Here is a 15,704-nt window from a genome sequence, read left to right as displayed (position 1 = left end):
AAAGGCTCCTGTGGAGAAGCTCTCAGAACTGTTACAGCAGCGCTGACGTCAACTACTTGTGCTGTTTTTTTTTTTTTGTCCCGCACCTGATAGATAGAGAGCGAGCGTGTGCACGTAGGCTGCGGCTAAGATACTGTGTCAACAAATCCATAAAGGTTGAATGGCAAGGAAAAGAACAACTGTGGAATGATGCAACGTGCAGCCATTATTCATTTACAAGCACAATGACATCCCAGACAGCTGCTTTGTTCGTCATGACTGGTTCTATGCAGGAAAAAAACAAAAAAAACATTGTATTTTAGAAAAATGGTCAAATGTAAAACCAACAAGCATGATATGCAAGGAGGCTCAGGAATATACCGTGCGTCCTGAGGAATCTGCTTTTCTACTAACACAGTTTGGTTTTCTTTGCTCTGTCTCGCTCGGTGATCCATTGTAAGGCATCCGTTCTTCACTCGTCGTGGTTTTTAATGCTAATTGCAACACTCGTTGTTTCTCATGTGTCTGTTTCCATCTCATGCAACTGAACTGCAACAGCAAATGTGAGTTTATTTTTGTTTTAGAAATGTAAATGTGTTTTTTAATCTTTTTGAATAATTGATTTGTTTTTGGCAGGTTGCAAATATGTTAATAGTTAATGCGCGAGTCTGAATGTGATTAATTCCCCACCATTATTCTAACAAGCGACCCATTTTTTGACAGGAAAACTGTGTCTAATGACACTTTTATCCTCTCTATAAATGGTTGCCGTCCTCTCTAAATGTGCCCCTTAAAAAAATGTTGCTGGTTGCTTTGTTTTTATCACTTCAGAATTGCATTACACCTTTTTTTTTTTTTTTAGGGAATTAATGAATTATTGTTTTGAAATGCACACAGATGGATTTACTCCAGTTTATTCAAACACATTTATGTGTCTATATGTAAGGCTTTTATCACCAGAGGCACGTATAACCCGCCTGGTAGCACATTATCAATTTCATACAGTTTTTTTTACAAATTAAATTTATACTAAACCTTTTTAACCTTTTTTTTCCCCAGCAAAACCAGCAATCTTGTATCATTAACCCTCCCCAATTCTGTAATCCCACACGGCTCCCATCTTCATCCAAAATACTGTATGATGCCAAGAGTAGAAACAAGTCAGCACTGTGTGTTAGATCTTATTTGAGATGTTAAAGTGTGTTAACAGGAGAAATTAGCACCAAATGAAACCACCTGAGATTCCCAACTCATCTAACTGTCAAGACGCTATTATAGACTCCATATAAATGTGTAAGGTGTCATGGGAGAATGTGGTGATTGAATTATGCCAAAATTAAACCATTAGCAGGGAGGAATCAATTTCAGCAAGTGGAGACTCCACTCAGTGAGAATCAGTGGTTCCATTTTGTCACAGCCGTTTTGAAGGGCACCATAAAAACCCCATGACTTTATGTCTGTGGAACAGCAAAGCTACACTGGGATGGGTTTACACAGTGACCTGTGGTAAAAAACACATTCTATATGTGCAAACACAGCCTTCTTTCTTTGTAGCCGTAACCTCAGCAAGGACTTTGCGCATATAAAAAAAATGTGTGTAGACAATAAAGAGGGATTTAATTGGCAGTGGTAAAAGGTCTGTCTGTCCTCGTTTTTTTTTTTTGTTTGTTTTTTTTATTATGTTGCCTTAAAGGCTCTGTCAGCACAAGTGGCATGGATCGGACATTCGTCCTTGGCCAGAAACAAAAAGACAGATGATCGCATTTTGTCAGCGTCTGTACATTTTCCAACTCTATAACTTTAATTTAACGAATTAACACCTGCAGAGATCAATGAACTTGACAAACAAACTGAACAAAAATGAAGTGGAAAAAGTGTTCTTCTCGGTTCTGCTTACTGTGTGCTGGCTGCAAATGGCTCCACGGTTTACAGTTGGCCAGTTTCTAATGTGATAATTTGAATGTGTGACCTTTTGTGCTCTGTAAAGGATCCAATTTAAAATGGAGCACGGACAATATCTCAGTCCAAGTCTACTAAAACTAAAAACTGTTGTAACGTTCTATTTGTGCAAGTCCATAAAAAAAAAAAAAACAACGGCAAATATCTGGTAAATATTGATATATAATGGCTTATATAAAGGTTTTACTTGGTGAACATGTCATGAGGAATATAAAGTTTTGAAAACAATGATGCCATCCTTGGTTCACTATTACAGAATTAAATATTTATCTTTCCACTGTTGATACTATAAAAGCAATTTATTCAGTCACACTGCGATGAAATTAATAATTCATATCAAGATAATTACATACTTCTCTGCCTTAAACATCCATTTGTGTGTTCCAGAACTTGTTAATAGCGTTTATATGAAAACTTGATTTCAAAAGAGGGTAACGTTAAAATGCTGTGGAAATTGGGGTCCCTGTAGGTTTCACCTTAATGCGGAAATTCAAATAATCAATTTGTGCCTCTGAGATTACTTATGTGGTAATAATTAAAGCTGGGAAGGCTATTATAATAAACACAAGATTCACTTATGGCAGCTGAAGTGCTGTCTCTGAGACCTAGTTTGTGATTTCTGGTCTCGTTGTAGATTTCCAATCCGAGCTTATGATTATTATGACATTTTCTTTCAAGGTATTCTGAAGCCACAGCTCATCAATGCAACTCATCACTCCAAGGGAAAAACGTTGATGATGAAAAAGCTTCTCTATTTGGAGCAACAAAAGGAACGCTCTGTGTCAGGAACAACAAGTGACGGATCGTGACCGGATCCTAGAGGTGTTGCACCCAGAAGGATCCGGTCACGATCCGTTTGTGGCAGCTGATCTTCGTGGAGCATTTAGTCTTTATTTCATTAGGAAAACGGGTTTGAATTTTGTTTACAAAAAAAACAGCTTGAATACTGGGAAATGTCTCAGTTGCTTTTCGCATTCATTGCCAAGTATCGTCCTTGCCTGAGCCAATGAATCCACATCCTCCTGACCTTTTCTCTGTTTGCTGCACCTTTGACTTTGTTGCAGTTCTGCCCAGAGTGCTTTGCAAACGATGGGTCTTCTGACTCAAGTCATATTATGTAAGATCAACAGCGAACAAAATATGCATGGTGGAAAAATTCAGCTGGGTCTTTTGAAACATGCTGTCGGTGTTGATGTCCTTTTACTGAAGCTACCAGTGGGCAATATTTCATGCGGACGCGATGCTTTGAGCATGTTGACTTTTGATCATTTTCAGGCTGAAAATGACAAGCGTCCATGGTCGCACCATGTTGGTAGGAATTTGCTCTCAGCTGGCGTGGAGAAAAGCTTCTAAATCACTGTGAAACGTCAAAAACTCCCCATGAATTCCTCTGCAGAATTCTTCAAAAAAAAAAGGGTCTCCTGCTGCTTAAACCTCCGTAACATACATACATCCCTGTGAGCTCCAGGACAACCCTGCAAATGTGGGTCAACAAAGATTAAAAGGTTACAGTAAAATATTATTTATAAGCCTAATACTTGATATGCTAATCTAAAATGTTCTATTTTTTAAGTAGCTATACCAATATGAACCCTTTAACACCTAAGTCTCAAAATGTCCATTTGGACTTTTCTCTTTTTGCTTATTTTAACCATAAAAGTGCCAGAAAATGTTCTGTGAGTAAGTGCTTTTGCCCATTTTTCCAGACTTTCAATATCTGGCAGTTACTTCCAAGTAGCTGTTATGCTATGTTAAAATAGTGTGTTAATATTTTTTTTTAATATAGAAAAACAAGTTTAATTTAGAAAAAAAACATATGTATTAGTGTGTTAAATGTGACATTTGAATAGTATAACTCATATTTAAAATGTCTCAATGTCCAAAAAGGAGTGAAATTACCATAATAACCACACGTTGACTTGTATTTGTGTCACAAAAAATGATAAACTGAACATTACTTATACATCTTACGGTAGAATAATAGCGATACTACTTGTTCTGGTACATTTGTACTAGTATCGCTTTGTCATTTTATGCAGGACAATCTAAAGTCTTTACACATTTAAGGATTATTTTGAGGTATACTTCAAATATGACTTAAAAAGGACAAATATATGCTCAAATTTGACTTAATGTTAAGCAAAAGTGCAAAACAGAATGCATCTCGCTGTACAGTCTCCAGATGGAAGCTGTGGATCTATAGCAATCGTAAATGACAAGTGGTGATTATTGGATTCTTACTGAAAGGTCAATCTGTGCCAGATCATGTTTATGAGCTGTATCACTCTTACAGCCCACAGTTCTGTGGATGTCGCTAACACTTTGCCCTTTAACTTTGATACACATCATTAATATGATTATATTATATAAATATTATAATATTTGACATTACTACATCTACGTAAACATCTAGGTTTTTTCTTTTTTTTTGTGGAATATAGGAAATAAAATGGTGGCCTTTGCAATTTGTCAGTAAATAAAACAAACAGCTTTTTGGATTGTCGGTGAAACAGCATATGGACATATAGAAACCTTCATGCGCAAGGCTGCCTGAAATGAAAATAAGGACTCAAAAACTTCCAAAGTCAACCTGATGGACGAGTCATCCTTGTGTCCTTGTGCTGCTCGTAAAAGCTGATGGTCCTGCACTGGATGTGTCCACACGTTTATCCACAAGAACAAACACTTGGTAAAGGAAGTGAGTTGGGGGGGCTGTTTGTATTGACCCATTTTAAGGCTAATTATCCACTCCACCTCCAGTTCCTGTTATTGATGTCCTGTTCTTCATCCCTGCTCATCACACTGAAAAAAACCCGCACTTCTGATTGTCATCTGCCTAGTGTATATCCAATAATATTTAATATAGTGCCGTGATGTGAAGATTTAAACCAACATATCTGGTGACTAATAAGCAGCCCGAGCTCGCAGTTATCCAGCCCCTGTCTCAAAATGGAGGTTCTGACCTACAATTAAGGAAAAGAGAGCCTGTGGCTGTCACCTCCATTATGATTTGCGCTTTCAGGTATAGTTCTTTAATATACTGATACTAAGTAAAAATAGATGATGCACAGTCACAGATGAGACACAAAGGTGTGATTGAAGCAGTATAAAAAAAAAACTCATAGGTATGAAGGTACATGATGTCAAAATGTCCTTGACTCAACCCTTTGTTTTATGTGTGTGTCTTTCATGACCCACAGTCGCGTAGTCGTACAAAAGGTGGGTCCAACATGACCCTGGCATCACAGAGGACCAGACCTGTTTATTGAAACAGTCCGGCTACGATAATGACAGAACATTCATCTATTCCAATGCTTTGATAGCACATTACCGAGGCGCGCCAGCCACGCTAATGGATTATTATTATATGGGGCCTGTTTTTATTAAAACGAGTGTCCCTCATGAGAATCCTTGGCAGAGGACTGTTGTGGTAAACAACGCCTGTGGACTGACGAGCTTCCTCAGGTCACACCTCCATCTCTCTCTCTCTCTCTCTCTCTCTCTCTACTACCCATCACTATGCGAGGGAAGTGATTGATTTGCTCTCTCTCGTGAGCAATGATAAAATGTAAGCTCATTAAGATGGCTGCCGCTACATCCTAAGAGCATGTTGCACAAGATCCAAATCATAAAAACACACTCCATTCTCTTTATGTGGAACTTCCTGAATTGTCAAGGCAGTTTGTTTACGTGCACAGCATTTAGAGGTTAATTCAAAGGGGACTCTGGTTGTTTTCTTACTATTTCGACTATAAGATAGATTTAATCTTTTGGGGGACAATGATGAGCTGCATTTCTGAGACGGCGGGAAAACACATAGCCTAATTTCTTTTTTATTATCCCCGAATAGAACTTTTCAAAACAATACAACACAAGCAGTTTATTTATGAAGGTACATCAGGCTGAAACAACTTCCATCTTCTTGAAGGTCTGTGCTATTTGAACATGTTGCACGGTATAACTCAGGTATGTCCTGAAGAATTTAATTCAAATTTAGATATCTATTCAGTATGATTAACAATGCAGGGCCAATAGTGAAGCTTTATACAGAATGGCCCCTGTTTTTTTATTAGTGACCTACTATATTTCCTTCTCTTCCATCAATAACTAATGATATTAAAAATACTCACATTGAAACTAGTTAACAAGCGTGTAACTGTGTGTTCCTATAACTGCCTTTATTATCCACAAATCAACCAGAGAGCAGATTAATGAGTTGGAGCTATGTAGTAAAGGTGCCAGACTCAAGGAGACATGACAAGCAGGGTGTAGAAGTGGATGTAGCTTTTTTTCACACGATCAGCAGTGGAACATGTTCTCTTGAACTTGCTCGAGTGCACAGATAATGTACGATATTTTACGCCCCTTGACAACACAGCATCTATCATTGTCAATTATCAAATTGAGGCTGCAATAAAATTAGAAGAGGAGAAGAAGAAACAAACCTGCAATAAATAAAGCAGCACAACAGACATGGAAGATGATGGGGTAAAGAAACAATCAAGAAATCCATCTTTGCAGATGAATGTATTTTAATTGTAATTGGTTCTTTCATTAAGACGATATGAGCTATAACTGCCGATACAAGTATGAACGCAAATGTCTTGCAAAACCAGTTAGGTTTGGTCACATAAGGACACTGCAGTGCACTGGGATGTTTGGGAGTCCGCTTAAGTCTATCATACTTTCCATTAACATATGCAAATGTGATTAAGTCACATTTCATTCCACTAGGCATCACTCAACTCGATCGCTACTCACTGCACCCACACCACCCAGTTGGCATCAAAACTACAAGGGCGGAATCCCTGAGTCCAATTGATTGAACAGAGATTTTGATCTGAGATGACAGCAATGTCAACGATGTGACCTGTGCAGGTGAATCTGGGGACCTGATGTCACCTCTTTTACAGAACACCCACACACCAGAACAGGCTGTTGAGACAAATGGCATGGTTTTCATACCATGGCATTGCATTGCATGGCATAACACAACCTGCTCTGGTTGCGTAAGGGTGAATTACACTTACCTACAGCCACTAATGACAAATCTACCCTTTTTCCCTCCACTATCTTCAATTAAAACCATGGTAATCTCACCAGAAGGCATGCAGGTTCACTCACCCTCACTCCTTGGTGATATCTTACTTATGTGAGATGTGGAGGTGTACTTACAAACATGAAGTCGTATTTATGGTCAAAAACCTCTTAGTCGAGCAAATGTTAATGACTCATCACTGACGCTCTCGTCAACCGTGCTGTTTCAGACCAAAACCACACCCACAGAACATGGACTGTCTTGTGATTGGCCAGCCGACGAGAGCTTTCCTATGGTCTTGTGATTGGCCAGTTAACTCGAAGTGACGTAATTGACACGTCAGCTCTCAGACCCGCAGCTCCCCCTCTGGAAAGGCGGATGCACCGCTAGCAATTATCAAAACACTGAGTAATGCCATCGTCACGACCCCTCGCCGTAATCCCTTATGCATTTGAGCCGGAGTCTGACCCAGAGTCAGAAGACACTGTGACAAGTGAACCACCTCCATCGCAAAGACTGCTGCAGACTGTGGTTACCGAGATGATAAACACACATACATGCAAATGAAACACGAGCGAACGCGTGTAGCTTAGCCTGTAGCCGACTATTGCTAATGCTAAACGAGAGAACAAGCACGCAAAGACAGTTTTACGGTTTGTAAATATTGATATATATGTATTGTTGGCACTGCTCCGTCCCTTAGAAGAAGTTTGGTGCTGTGTCCTGCTTTATATTGCGTAACAATCCTCAGTGAAGTGGTTGCCGCATACATGGAGGTATTTGGGAAATGGAGCAGGGATATTCCCATCAAATATGAAAGATATCCAACCTTTTTTCAACATGTTCTCAACCGATATGCTCAGCAGCTACAACGAGAGTAGCTCTTCTTCTTCTACGGTTGAAAGTACGTCACCGGATGTGCCCGGACTAGGAGGCGCTGCTGTTTACAGGAGAGGTGAGATTCGCCAGTGACGTAATTAGTCAACGGAAATGCCTTGCTGCTTTGTAGAACTCGGGAAAACAATAAAACTCTGCGCTCTCAGCAGCGCCTGAACTGATTGTTATGGTTTAGGGCTTCATACATGAGGTAATGACACAGATACACACCCAAAGACAGCGTTAATTGGCACTTCCAGAATATGGCCTCTTTAAATATCATTTTAGAAGCATTGGTTTGATAGCCTTTATTGTCAAGACGACAGCTGAGAAATTTCATGTAAAACCTTTTAGTTCAGGACACGTTAACTCAAAACTGAAAAGCAAGCCCTCCACAAAAATACTGATTATAGCAGTGGTAGCTTTAAAGGAGGTAATGTAAAATACGGATTTGTGTGGTATTCTGGGGGATACAGGATATGTCCCAAGAAATAGGTAATTAGATTTTAGTGATGGTCAGAGTATATGGGCAACTCTTAACTCTGTGAGATAGGTGAGATGTAGGTATATAACGAAAGACGTTTTAAAACAGTCAATATCCATAATTAACATGATCAACAACAATATTGATTTTTGCTCCTGCGTGGAAGCTGGAGCGACCTGTAAAATGTGGGTTCAGATCCTTTTAAAACAACACAAATTTAATTAATAAGATTTATATTATTTCTGAACCATTGTCCAGCCCTAATTGACACTGTGGAAAACTGAGTGTCCTTGGCTCTCTGGGTGCTTTTTCCAGCTGCTTGTGCTCTGGGAAAATGTGGAGAATATATAGACCTTCGCCCTGTCCTTGAGTATTTATGCAAAATTTTGAAGACATGATACTGCAAAGTAATCTAAAAAGATTATTCACTAAATCAACAGGAAGCAACATAGCCAAATCTTTCAACTGTCTTTTCCCAGAACTGAGAATATGCAGTTTCTGAAATGTGTCTTGCGCCCCATCAGCAACCCTGATTCTCTTCAGAGACAACCAGATGTCAAGTTTCGCTTTAGGAGGCATTTTTTTGCTGGTTGCCTGTTCTTAAAGGCTCACTAGCATTACACTGCCAGCTGCAAGGCAGGCTTCTGGCGAGATGTCTGGAAAAAGTGCAAGATTATGACTTCAGTCCCTGCAGTGATTTTGCTTTTTGAACTGTTTAACATTTTGACCATACCATGTTCTGAAAAAAAAAGTTGGATTTTATGAAAATTCACAAATGTTCTCACCAATGTTTGTTTTTGCTTGAGGGTGAGACAGACACAAAGACAGAGAAAGACCTGCTGCTGCATGCATGAACACTCCAGCAGCTTTTCTTACAGGATAACAAATTGATAACAAGTAACCTTTACCCTTTACATCCACCTCCCCTCTCCCTGCCATATTTTCAACGGATCAGCGCATATATCGCTCATATCATCCCATATCATCCTATAAGTGCTGAGCTTCAAAAGTGAGAGTGCCGCTTTAATCTCACTCTGGTGGCCAGTGAACAGTTGGCTCGGTTAATACGGTCATAGGTGTGCATGGGCCCGTATGACCATATGTTGCCTCACGCCAATGAAGCACAGCCCAGCAGGGAAATTAAAAGGCCAGAGTAGCATAGAAGATTTAGCGTGACAGCAAAGCAGCGTCGTTGTTACCCTTAATGGAGTTTTGTGTCTCTTAGGATGAAGATAAACAAATGGACAACAAAGCGCGATCAAAGCGTTGTTTCTGCAAGGTTTTAAATACGGTGTAACTAGGGTATTAGCAAAGTTTTGCAGATTTAAGTTGAATATTTGGCATGTGCATATGCTACATTGGCATATCCATCTAGAGTCAGAGCATTAACAGCATGAACGGTAATTAGAATAAGTCAACTTTTATAATGCAGCACATAGGATTCAAAAACAAGACATACACATATCTGTTTATGCACACCTTCATCATTAAAGTGAGTTGACAAACTCATACGAATCAAACACTGGATGTACAGGTTAATAACAATGACATTGTGTCTGTTGATCAGTCTGCCAGCTTGAAACATTACACATTTCAAATCATTTGTCATTCACTGCCCATTTCCATGCTACTTTGTTGTTGTTGTTTGTTTTGACTGTAGCAGGGCCATGACTCTGTTCCATTAAGTGTTCCAGGAAGCTTTGGCGCTAAGCCAGCATGGACAGTATGCCAGCACAGGTTTCCCATTACTTTTGGTGAAGCAACTCTGGTGCAGTGTAAGTTTTTGCAACCAGCGCTATCGTTTCATAGTTGTTCATGTTCTTTTTACATGAACATGAACATGAACAACAATTACGCGATCTGCCACCGTGTTAAATGTTTGGACTGCACGTCATCAACAACACTTGTTCTGATTGGTTAGCTGTGGATTGGACAGAAAAGGGAAAAAGAGTCGCAGTTGTGTGTGGCAAAACTATGCGACCAATGTGAATAATGCGTTGACTGGACGCATGTAAGCGCATCCAGTGTGCGAAAGGGCTTTCGAATAAGCACTCATATGTTCTTCAGGCAAAGGCATTGCTTTACTGAGGCTGCCATCTTGTGCTGCCAAGTTTCATCAACAGACCAAATGGACAAAAAAGCCACAACATGCATTTCAAGGTGGAAGCTGTCACCAGTTCTTGTACTCTGGCCCTTTAACATGGGTGCGTTTGAATCCTCCCAGATTGTGTTGAATGAATAAAACATAAAGAGACAGCATCAACACTGCACAAACCTTGTCATGACCTCTACACATTTTTCTAATGCATACTGTATGTTGTTTTAACTCACCAGCACACTTCAGCGGGTGCATCCAGAGTCTGACAGGTGACATATGTTGAGGAAGATGGATGATTGTGTATGATGACACAATAGGTTTACAAAACAGGTTCACACAAACACACACACCATGCCATCTTCCTTCCACCTGCTGCAATATGTCTGGGTTTGTTGCTCAGTAATAGAGAGTGACGAGCGTCAGTGTGTATATGGGAGACACCCATTTGACAAATTTGAGACTAAATTCGGCAAAATCTATTCTAGTTTGCTTTGATCCGATCAATGACAGACAGTGAAGAGTGTCTCTGCAAGGAGAACAAAATGAAATCTCCAGGGAAAAACAAGGCTCTTTTGGTGAGTGTGTGTCTGCACACATTCTTGTCTACAAACATATGTCCACGTATGTTTGATTTCCTTGCGTGCTAGTGTGTTTGACATGCTGTTTTTGTCCACAAAGAGACAACATCGTTTGCCCGTCGCAGTCGGCATCCATACATATACATCAGCGACTTCCACTGCAGACTTTTGTTTGATTGACAGCGGAAATAACAGGTTGGAGCAAACCAGTGATGCCATAGTCATCGGCGATGGCAGCCAAACCGCAGCTTCATTTCTCTTTCCTTTATGTTTGATTGTTTGCTTGTCGGCTCTGATGCCCGTCGGATTGTTTTGTCATTCCTCCGAACGTGCAGGACAACAAATGCTCCCGAGGAGTTTCTCTGAATCGCTGAGGGTTGGTTTTACTTTTAATGATGCCAATGTTGGAGCGGGAGGAGTTTACTCCCACTGTCTCCTCATGGCTCTGCCCCCAGACTATTCCCTCGCATCAGACAGCCAGTGATGGATGACTTAATTAAGGTGAGAGACAATGAGTGAGTGCTTTTCATTGTGTTTGGTCACAGTGGTTTGTGACAAAAAAAAAGAAAAGAATTACTATTTTTAAAAGGTTCTCCTTGGGAAAGTGTCACATGTATCATTTAAAAACATCCGTCTAGTCTTGGCAGAATAACTTACACACATGTATATTCCTTGTATTTAGATGTGTCGCTCAGATGTGTCACTCAAAACAACGAAACACGCTACCTCTATTTTTGTAGTCTTGAACAAGGAAAAATGAAATTTGAATGAAATACATGAAATGTATCCTTTTACATGAACACCTTGTGCAAACACACACACACACATCATCTAAGGAACACCTTACCCACACAGCCAAACACATGCCCACACAACCTTGGAGGGCCATTATCTTCTGCTTTTATCCCCTCTCCACCCACTCAAACACAAACACACTTTTAACCCGTTTCTTTCCAGACAGGGATCGTCCATATCTCATTAAAAGCATCAATACATTCCTGATGACAAAGTGAAAACCCATACATTGGTATCAACAGTGGCTAAAACGTGTCTTGCGTTTCTTTCAGATCACACATAAAGTGAGAACATGCGGACATCATGTTTCTTTATGTCTAACGTAGAACAACAAGACCCTTTCTAAAGATGACAGTGTGTAATTCAGCAAAAGATAACAATCCAACTAGCACATAAAAAAAAAAACACTTGTATCTTTGCTTATTTGTTCAAGTCCTTGACTGTACTTGAATGAGTTGCTTTTATCTGCAGGTGCTAAAGGAAACTTGGTACTTCAATCACAACTGAACCTGATGCTAATATTTCACCATCTTCCGACTTTACTATCTTGACGTCTTTGCACCTGTATCGTCCCGGACAGGGCTGTCACTTTTTTTTTTCTACCGAAGATCAAGGTTGAATGATGTGATGTCACACAATATTTATTCAAATATATTCAAATAATTCCCCTCACTTGCACACACACACACAAATATGATGACATCATTCATTATTTAATTTTCTCCTCACAGCACAAGATTGAACTCTAATTACTAAAAGGGGAATTACGGTAATTTTACTGCCCTATCTTTATAAATGTTGGTGTGTATGTAAAAAGTTTCATAGTTGGTCCAGTAGATCAATTATGAAACACTGCAACCGCTGTTTTATCAGAGCAACACCTTGCTCTCGTCTCCTTTGTCCTTTGTAATGCGTTCACTGATGCTCATATAATCCGCTTGCTCAATCTCGCTCTCTTCTCTCTTGTGTTGGAAACAACATACACTACAACAAGCTTGCAAACTCCAATGTCCTTTTAAAAGGAAAAGGAAAAAAACATGAATAAAATATTATAATGCCTGGAGTTGCACAGTGCAACTTTAAAAGTTGTCCATGGCCTACGGGAGAAGCTGCTGCAGTGGGAAGCAGCAACTCACCTGGGCGAATCCCAACCCCTTGAGCTGCAGGACAATGATTGGTGCCAAAGGAACAAGTGGTGGTTCAATGCGTTGCTTCGGGACATGCTAATCGGCCTTCTCAGCGCTGTGTGACATTTCTTCTTTGTTCAGCACCCCATATCTCTGTCTTTTCATCCTTTCTCCCACTCCTTGCCTGTTTTGCTTCATGTCTTTCAGGCCTTCTCCCTCACTACCCCTTGCCCCTTTTTCTTCCAGTCTGCTTTTGCTCCCTCTCCATCTGTTTTTGCCATTAAATAATTCCCTCTGTATAGAGTCAGTTTTCAGTTCTTTTCCATATCTGAAGGCACAAGCCTGGAAGCACTAGTTCCTGGCAGCGTTTGTTTTGCGCCACTGCTCCATCCCTCTCTTTGTTTTCTGCCTTTCCTCTGCTGTCAAGAGATTCTGCTGCTTTCTGTTCTCTGTGACTCCTTGCGGGATTACTGTCCTCCCACGTCTGATCTGCTGCCAAAAGACATGTGCCGCGCGGGCGCGCGTGTGTGTGTGTCTTTTGCTGAACTACACATCTGACCATTTGTGTCCACCTCTGTTCCCGTCATGTTGCGCGTCACGCCAACACTCACTCACTCCTCCGGTTTGTCATACATTTGTAATACAGTGTTTTCTTCTCCTTGGACATTCATGCCCTGAATGTTACATTTTTCATTAACTCTTTCATAAACAATACGCATGACATGTGTTGATCATTAATTTCACAAGCATGAAGGTATCGAGGGGGGGCTATATTCTAGTGCTGGTCCTGAGTCTACAACAAGGGTTGCATCAGGAAGGGTATCTATGGTAAAAATCTCTGCTTAATCAAATATGTGGATCATCCATTGTGATGAGTGGGGGAGAAGCCAAAAGAAAACTTAGTATAACTATCGGAAACATTTACACATTGCTTTGATCAGATCATTTAAAAAAGAAAACAGCTACCAGCTACATAAAAATTATGTAGTGGATTCATTACACATTAGATTTGACGGTTCCCTTTGTAACTTCAAATGTCATACATGCGTCATTGGCAACAGAAAATATTATATTTGCGAGACCACTCGTTATTGAAGTGGGAGATCGGTAAGATTGGATGGAACTTTATTGATCTCCCACATGGGAGATTCAGAAAAGAAAGCTATTTTCAGTACATTTGTGGGTAAGTCTTAGCGCTAGCGGATGATTCTCTCCTCCACTGTTTGGATTTTGCCATGGCGCGGGTTGACGACATCAATGCTCAGTGCGTGTGTGGAGACAAAAAGCAGCAGGGATTATGATATGACCATTCTTACTCATGTGGCACGGACACGTATTGGATATAAATCTGATCTAGGAGCATTGACGGTTGGATTTCTGGGTCCACACAGCCCTGAAACTAAATCAGATGTGATATGACTCATTTGGCCTTGGTAATCTGAACAAAACCGTGGACATAGTTGTTTTGAGCTAAATGCTAATTTTGAGCGTAAAGATGCTTACATATTGATGTTTAACAAGTTTTTTATTTAGTTTTTTTTATAGACTGATTCTTACCCTGTTAGTCTATTGTGTTTTGGTGGCGTCTCAGGTAGTGGTGAGCTGGTGGATGATGTGACAACGTTGGGAGGATTTGACATTTGACTTAACCTTTTTTTTTTCTTCTATAAATAAATAATAGTTCAGGGGGAAGGCAGAAAGTGCTTTCAATAAACTAATCCATCACTGTCACACACAAAAACAAGCAAAACATTTCATCCTCCCACGGTTTGAACATGACCAGGTGACACTCCGTGTTTGCCCATGTCTCTCCTGTGTATGTCCTTTGTTGTCTCCGCTGTGTTGGCTCCCAGCGATGGGCAGTTACTGTTTGACAAAGTGAGACTGATGTGTGGGCCCTGCCTGTGGCTCTCGTGTTTCTCTGCATGCATTTCTGTCCGCCCGTCCCTTTTCCTCACATGTGTAATGTCTGTGTCGTTTCATCTTGACCTGCACTGAGCCACGGTGTCGTGACACATGGCAGCGTGTTCATTTACAGCACGGGGCGGAAGCAATGTTTCCTGAGGTGTCTCTTGTCAACATGCCGCTGTTTGCACTGTCCTAGCTTGTCAAGAGCAGGCGCAGTGTAAGATTCAATACAACACGGTCACAGAGGGAAACTCAGCCACTCTTTGACTCTCTGGCTGTGACACACAGTGTGCGGATTTAATTTATTCCAGCTCATCTCCCTGCATGTTGTCAATCAGGCCAGGGTATGACATGTCACTCTCTTGGCAGGGGTAAATCTAAAAAAAAAAAATCATAGTTGGCAACAGTAAATTGCGTGTCACTCTCGAGCTGGCGTAAATTACAAGGAATCATATGTGTGAATTAGATTTTTGAAAGAGTCAAAAAAATGATGATCGTTCATTTATCTTTGTCAGGAGAATGTGTAACAAGATTGAGAACAGTCAGAAAAAAAATCAGCATGCAGTTATTTGTACATTTTGAGTTCTTGTGTTGTGGTATAGTTGTGGGAGCCCCAGAGTGGAGACGATGGGGGGGAAAAAAATGACTAAACTTTATCATCTCCAAATAAAATAAAAAATCATATCGACAGATGGTGGTGGCAGGGGATGATTGGCTTGCTGGATCTACAATAATACACATAAAAAAGCTACAACATAGGAACAGGTGGCAGTACAACGAGGTAGCAAAACCTCAGTTTACTACTAATCCTATTACAGTATTACTACAAAATGGCCATATACACAGGGCAACCACACAGCCA

Source organism: Solea senegalensis, linkage group LG2, assembly GCF_019176455.1.
Source record: "Solea senegalensis isolate Sse05_10M linkage group LG2, IFAPA_SoseM_1, whole genome shotgun sequence".
NCBI lineage: Eukaryota > Metazoa > Chordata > Actinopteri > Pleuronectiformes > Soleidae > Solea > Solea senegalensis.
The sequence above is the reverse complement of the archived record's forward strand: the minus strand, read 5'-3'. Positions refer to the sequence as shown.